The 8,130-nt window shown below is 34.5% G+C and overlaps 1 non-coding gene across 1 annotated transcript; it reads right to left on the bottom strand.

The window, feature by feature from the left end:
• Positions 1–3,995: 3,995 nt before the first annotated feature.
• Positions 3,996–4,099, bottom strand: LOC142875357 (small nucleolar RNA U13). Its single transcript, XR_012922738.1, has one exon. It is a non-coding gene; the product is annotated as a small nucleolar RNA U13 (small nucleolar RNA).
• Positions 4,100–8,130: the final 4,031 nt, after the last annotated feature.

Genomic DNA, 8,130 nt, shown 5'->3' on the forward strand with positions numbered 1-8,130 from the left:
CAATAAATTAAATGCATAGAGATATGAATCAGAAGATATTTTCAGATGAATATCACCATATTTAAGAAATCTGAAATGGAACCACAGGATGTAGAAAACAAATTGAATTGAAAAACTTACAACCACAAGAACAACGTATAAATAAATAAGATTATTTATTTGATTCACTCACTGCTACGATTCATTTCTTCATTATGACTGTCTGTCCTGAATGAATTTGGATTTTGCTATAACATTATGTAATCATAGCAAAAATCACTTAGGTTAACTAATTAATCCATTCTTAGTTGTATTTAAGCTAATTCATTTTAACAGTTCAAAAACTATTGGCATCACACTATCAGTGTAACCATATTTCATTTGTTTTGTTTCATATTTTTTTATTTTAAAATATTAAGGGGGTATAAATGTTTTTGTTACATGGATGAATTGCAAAATACTGAAGTCACGACTTTGAGTGTGCCCATCACCAGAGTAGTGTACGTTGTACCCAATAGGTATGTGTTTACACCTTGTCTCCTTCCCACCCTCTCCCCTTCATAGTGTCCAATGTCCTTTCCACCACTTTATGACTGTGTATATCCATCATTTATTTCCCGCTTATTAGTGAGAACATATAGTGTTTGTTTTTCTATTCCTGAGATACTTCACTTAAGATAATGTTCTCCAGTTCCATCTGTGGGTTTCTAAGCCTAGGCTATGGCTATTCTCTCAGGTCTGGAATGCATAATCAGAATGACACATACAACAACTGACAGATTCCCCACATTGGCTCCTGACTTGCAGAGTGAGGGCTTTTGTGGTTGGAAAGGCCAAATGGGGGGCACTATAATTCCTGCTGCCTACAAAAGCAGTAAACCAAAAGCAGTAACAAATTTCTGGAGGAATTGTAGAGATTAGTACCATCTCAAGGAATTGAAAGATGCAGGAGTGGTAATCCTCACCACATCCCTATTCAACTCACCTAGGTGGCCTCTGCAGAAAACAGATGAACCTTGTAGGACAACAGGCTATGATAAATACCAGGGAGTGACTCTAATTGTAGGTGGTATACGAATGAGGTTTTACTGTTTGAACAAAATTAACATATCTTCTCTTACCTGACAAATGCCACTTAGTAAAAACAAAAGAAAGCAGTTTTCTTTTTGACAAGGCCTGCAGTATACCTTTACTCTCCTGTCTAAGGGTTATGTATGTAGCCCTATGCCATAAATTAGTGTGCATGGATCTAGATTGTCTTTTCTTTCCATAAGTCATTGCACTAGTTCATTTAATTGATGACATTATGTTGTTGGAACCTAGTGACCAAGAAGTAGCAAGTACTTTAGACTCAGTAAGACATGTGTGTGTCAGATATGAAATAAATATGACAAAAATTCAAAAGCCTTCCACCTTAGTGAAATTTCTAGGGGCATAGTGGTTAGTAGCACATTGAGAGATACCTTCTATGTGAAGGTTATGTTGTTGAATCTGGTCCCTTCCACAACCAAAACAGACTCAGAATACTCAGAGTGTCTCTGAATTTTGGAGGCAGCATATTCTTCATTTGGCTGAGATGTTCTTCACTATTTACTAAATGGCATGAGAAGTTTTGAGTTGGGCCCAAAACAAAAGAAAGCTTTACATAATAAGATCCAGGCTGCAGTACAAGTTACCCTGCCATTTGGGCCATATTAGCCAACAGATTCAGTGGTTCTTAAAATCTTGGTGTCAGATAGGGATGTTGTTCTAAGCCTTTTGCAGGCCCTTATAAGTGAATCAAAGCACAGAACCTGAAGATTTTGAAGGAATATTCTGCCATCTTCTGTAGGTAACTACTTTTATTTTGAGAAACAGCTTTTGACTTGCTACTGGGCCTTAGTAGACACTGAATGTTTAATTATGACCACCAACTTACTTGCCATACAACCCAAGCTGCTCATTGCAAAGTGAATGTTTCCTGAACACCTAAGTCATTGAATCAGGCATGTGCAATGGCATTCCATTATCAAAGGGAAGTGGGGTGTATGAGATCAATTTTGAGCAGGTCTTTTGAGCAAGCAATTTATAAGAGGGAGTTGTCTAAATGTCCATAGTTTCCATTTCTGCTGCATTGCCTTTTCTCTCCCACTTGACCTCAACAGCCTCATGTGTCTTCCACATGATCAGCTAACTGAAGAAGAGAAAATTTGGGCCTGGTTTACAGATATTTTACAAGACATGCAGGTACTACCTGAAGTGAGCTGCAGCACTACAGCCCCTCTCTGGGACATCCCTAAAGGACAGTGGTGAAGGGAAATTCTACCAATGGGACAGCATTTTGAACACCACACCTGGTTGCTCATTTTGCTTGAAAGGAGAAGTAATCAGATGTGCAATTGTATCCTGATTCATGGGCTGTGGCCAATGGTTTGCCTGCATGGTCAGGGACTAGGAAAGAACATGATTGGAATATCAGAGATGAAGATAGTTGGGAAAGAGACATGTGCACAGACCACTTCAAATGGGCAAAATATGAAAATATTTCTTTTCCATATAAATGCTAATCAAAGCGTGTTCTCAGCAGAGGAGGATTGTAACAAGCAAGCAAGTTAGAATTACCCCTTCTGTGGATTCCAGTTCGTCTCTTTCCCCAGCCACTCCTCTCACTGCTCAATAGGCTCATGAACAAAGTGGTCAAGGTGGTAAAGACAGAGGTTTGGCATGAGCTCAGCAGCATGTACTGCTGTGACATGGTTGAGTACACAATCTTCCAGCAGAAGCAATTAAAACTAATTCTCAGATATGACCCCTTTCCCCAGGGTGATTAGATTCCCCTAGTGGATGGTTAATTATACTGTACAGTTTCTATCCTGGAAGTGGTGGAACTTTGTTCCTACTTGAATAGACACTTACTCTGGATACAGATTTGCCTTCACTGTATGCAGTGATTTTTCCCAAACCATCATTCATGTACTTACAGAATGACTTATCCACCATAATCGTGTTTTGCACAGCTTGCTACTTATGAAGGAATGCACAGCATGACAAATATTAATAGTATACTGATTTAAATCCCATATAAACACTGGTGAATATTGTCCCAGCCCTGCAATGTTTTGCCACTGATCTGGTTCTGTAATGAGTCTTCATTACACCATTCTTTCAAGCCAACTTCTTCAGGTTAAGGAGGTCCATGGTAAAACCATTGAAATCTATGAAAATAGGCTCATTAGCCATATTTTATTTGCCATGTTGTGTAATATATATGGTGATATTTCTCCTATAGTCAGGATTCATAAGTTCAGAAATCAAGGAGTAAAAATGGGAAAGACACCACTCACTATTACCCTAGTAATCTACCAGTAACATTTTTGTTTCCTCTTTCTACCACATTATGCTGAATTAGTCCTTCCAGAGGCCTTGGTTCAAAAGGAAGTATTCTTCCACTACTAATCAGCCACTTTGGGTCCCTCATACTTCTGAATCAACTGGCAAAAATAGATTTACTTCCCTGGCTCCAATGATTGATCCTGATTACCAAGTGGAAACTGGACTGGTACTACACAATAGAAGTAAGAAACAGTATGTTTAGAATACAGGAGATCTTGTAAGGCACTTACTAGCATTACTATGCCCTGCACTTAAAGTCACTAGTAAACTACAACAACTCAGTTCAGGCAGCAGGACTTCTAATGGCCTAGATTCTTCAGGAACAAACATTTATGCCACCTCACCAGGCAAATAACCATAAACATCTGAGGTGCTTACTGAGGGAAATAAGAATATGGAATGGGCAGTGGAAGAATGTGGTACCAGCTTTGACCAGAAGACCACTTGTGTAAATGAGGGTTATAATTGTTATGAATTTTATTCCTTATTTTGTTTCAAATATGTGTTCATATAAAATACTTTGTTTTTCTCCCTCATTTATTTCCTTATTATATAACATAAAATGTACTTATAATACTTGACTTTACATCACAGTATTTATTTACTTATTTTACTTTTTTTTTCTTTTTTTTTTTTTTCTTTCATGTCAGACGGGTAATGTACCAACGTTCCAGCAAGGATTGAGGGAGGGGCATCTCACGCATGTGCGTGAAAACCCAATCATCATGCTTATGGACTACAAAAGGATCAGCATCACGGTATTTAAATTACAAGATATTAAGGAGAAGGGTGATTATCCTCCAAGGACTCTGCATCCATTTTTTGTGAAAAGAGTTAATGTATTTTCCATTGTATGCAGAATTTGTGTGTCATGTTAGGTGAAAATACTACTTTGTTTCTGTCTTTATTCAGAAATTTAATATGATTTAAGGAGATGTATTAATATATGAATGCTAAGTTGGCATAAGTTATGCCATAGTGTGTCTATTTCCATACGATGATGGAAAATTTTATGTGTCAACCTTAGTAGGCTATAAAACACTAATATAGTTGTTTCTTAGAAGATATTTTGTAGATTTGTTAACATCTAAAATCAGTTGACTTTTAAAGAAATCTTCTCCCATAATATGTGTGGGCCTAATCTAATTATTTAAAGGCCTTAAGAGCAAAAGCTGAGGTTTTCCAGAGAAGAAGAAATTTTGCCTGACTGCATCATTCACCTTCGCCTGAGTTTTCAGCCTGTTATTGGCCTCCTCACAGATTTTCACTTGACAACAACAATCCTGTGACATGTGATCCAAATCTTTGTAATCTCTCTCTCTGTCTTTCTCTCTGCGTCTCTGTCTCCGTCTCAATATATCCTCTTGGTTCCTTTTCTCTAGGGAGCCCTCACTAATAGGATGATGTAAATACATTAAATATTTCTTCAGAGAAAAGGCAATTGCTAAATAAAAAGTACTAAACGTCCTTAAAAATGTGCTGGTAAGCAGTATTGTTAATGGGAATGTTTAGACTCTGTGTTATCTGGTCATCAATATTTACAACATTGATTTTCTTTTATCTCTTACTATAAACTTTATTCATAGGGCTTTTACTTTTAAACTTGTAGATCCACTATTCTCTAAACAAATCCTGTGCTTGTTTGCATTACTGACATTTCTTCTGTCATTTGAAATCCTCTCCCAGAGTTTAGCGCCTATTCAAACATTCTGTATACTTTCGGGTCTATATCAAATTTCTCTTTCTCCAAGATGCCTTCTCCAGTCAGTCTAATAAGCAACACTCTCTCTATTTAACTCATTTTATAGCCATAGTACCTATTTTCAGCACTGTCAGGTAACTAGGTTTTCTGGCTTTTTTTGTTTTGTTTTGTTACTTCAATACTCCTCGAGTATTAGCACTTGTACTGTCTGTGGCTATTTATTTATCAAATAATTTATCAAATATTTATGAAAAATCTTCATATTAAGGGGGAAAATATGTCAATATTATGAAATACAGATATAAACTATCTATAGCTGATGACTATTGTAATGCTGGAGGTACAGGGAATTTCACTTCTCTTTGAATAAACCAAGTCTCTTATTTTCAGCACACTTAACTTTTTGCTCCAATCCATCTTATTTTGCTGGTGCTATTCAGACTGCAGACATCTACATTTTTAAATGCCCTTACTTATAGAATCTTTATAATTTGAAGCACTCTTTTGCATTTATTCCTTCCTTTTAGATAATTTCATCCAATTTCATGCCAATCCAAATAATTGTAACTTGACTCTCCATAATTCTGATTTTTCTATTGAGCTCCAATAAAGCATTTTAAAAACTTCTCAAAATTGCCATAGTCAAATATAAACATTGATTCCTTCTACTATTTATTAAAAATAGGTTGCCATATCCCATCATTTTATATCAGTCTATATCAGTCATTCTATATCAGTCAATATCATCATCCTATATCAGCCAACATATACCCAGTTGTCTTAGCAAAAACTGAATAGAAAATTAATTTCTTTTTTCTGCTTCACTTTTTGCACCATGTCCAGCTTAAATTGTTGATCTTATTTACAAAATTATTGCCTTATACATTGATTTCCTAGTCTCCAGTGCCAATATCCTAGTGTAAACCACTATTATCATCTATGTAAGCTACTGAAATAGACTTTGGCCATATTTTTTCTCAACCTGCAATCTATGATGTTTCAGAGTTATCAATTTGCAATGCAAATCAAATAATATTATTCTTTTTCTTAAATCCTCATATGGATTCTCAGTACACTTAAAGGAAAATTGGACTAACACCATCTGGTACTACTCCCCAGTCTCTGAGTTCCTTATTCATATGGTCCACATTTAATTTACTGAACACATCAAGCTCTCCCTTGACCAAAGGCTTTAAATTTCCATAACTCAAAGTCTTTCTATAACTGACTACTTTCTCTTCATGTCTCAGTATTAAATTTAAAATAAATGCATATCCCATCCACTTTTTGTCACTTCCTACTGCCTTATTTTCATAATAGAAAGTTATGATTTTCATTAAAAAAAGCACATTCATGAACTTACTATCTGAGTCTTTCCCACAAAACCCGAATATTCAAATTTAAAATCCATGAGAACAAGAGTTGTCTGTCTTATTGACTCTCTAGCAAGTAGAATAGAGCTTGGCCACATACATCTCTTCAATAAATATATTTTTAAACAAATGAGCACAAATGAGGTTATATATTATGAATATAAGCGATGCTGCTATATGTATAAATATACATATTTCATAATTATTTCTGAAAATACTATTTTCGATGTTTTTATACTACATATGAGATGTTGAAAATATTGCATATTCACATCCACAAATTACATACCTACATTATACATGCAAATTCCTTGAGTTGTAGAGGTTAACGTATTTTACAAAGTAAGTTAAATAATTTCTTAAAATCACAACTTCAATAACTTTCACAAAAATAGCATCAGTAACTATACATATATTGTAATGCACACAAGCTTGCAGAAATCTACTATTTACAAATACTTTCATTACAGAAAAATATTGATTTCTCTATATAAATAGGTAAATTTAAGTAGTCCTATTGTTCTTTTATATAACTGTAATCATATTGTAGCATAGGTTCAGATGTCTATCTTCAGTGTTCCAATAGCTTTTTGAAGCTTGGATAATTGTACACTAAAGAGAGTAAGCATAATATATATTTTTTAAAAAGGCCTAAGAGAGTTTTAGAAATAGTTACATTTATTTTTAAAAGAAGCCTTTCAAATGAAATAGATAAACAGAGGAAATGCAAAAATCTCACATTGTTACATGCTCAGTGGTCAAAACAGATTGAAACAAGCAGAAGATTTAAAAACTATGCTCTTTATAAAAAGTAAGACTTTCCAAGTTCTTTCTAAATCATTAAAACTCATGTGCTTGACATTACATTGATTGATGAAGAGAAAAAAATACAAAGTAAGGCACATATTTTATCAAGATATTTAAAACATGTTTAAAATTATATTGAGGATTAGAAACTAAACTTAACATGTGTTCTTGTCACATTTTCAATTATGAATCAATTTTCTTAGCAACTGAAAATATACTCATTTCTATTTCTTTATTTCTGTTTGTTTAAAAGCTGCAAGTTAAAGTGTAAAAAATTGTGATCTAGGGCAAACATAATGTTTCCCTAGTATCACTGAGACCATCCGTAAAAGGTGGTTATGGATTAGTATATTAAAAATAAATTAATGATCTCCATGACACCACATGTATTCACTATTAAATTGAAACTAACTGATGAGCACACATGTGCAGAGAAGGAAGTAAATCTCAAAAGAAATGAAGCAGGGGGATGGAGGAGGAGGGGATGGGTGAAAACCTACCTAATGGGTACAATGATCACTATCTGGGTGACGGGCACACTTTTAATCCTGACAAGAGCATTACAAAAGCAATCCATGTAAACAAAAACATATATAACCCCATAATACTTTGAAATTAAAGAAAAATAAATTGATGACATGACAAAACTTTTTTGATTGATTTGCAAAGTATTAAACGGTTGACTGTGACACTATTATTAAAATACTGCCTATCATATTTGGTGGGTGCTGATTGGAAAGAAACTTGTTTCAGATTTATTTAACCACTAGCATGCTAACTTTAGGATTAAGTGAGAGATTATATCAACAGGTTCATATATATATATATGTATATATTCAAATATAACTATGTTTGTATATGTATAAATAATGTGGAAATAAAGACAGTGGCAAACTT

This window comes from Microcebus murinus, chromosome 13 (genome assembly GCF_040939455.1).
Source record: "Microcebus murinus isolate Inina chromosome 13, M.murinus_Inina_mat1.0, whole genome shotgun sequence".
NCBI lineage: Eukaryota > Metazoa > Chordata > Mammalia > Primates > Cheirogaleidae > Microcebus > Microcebus murinus.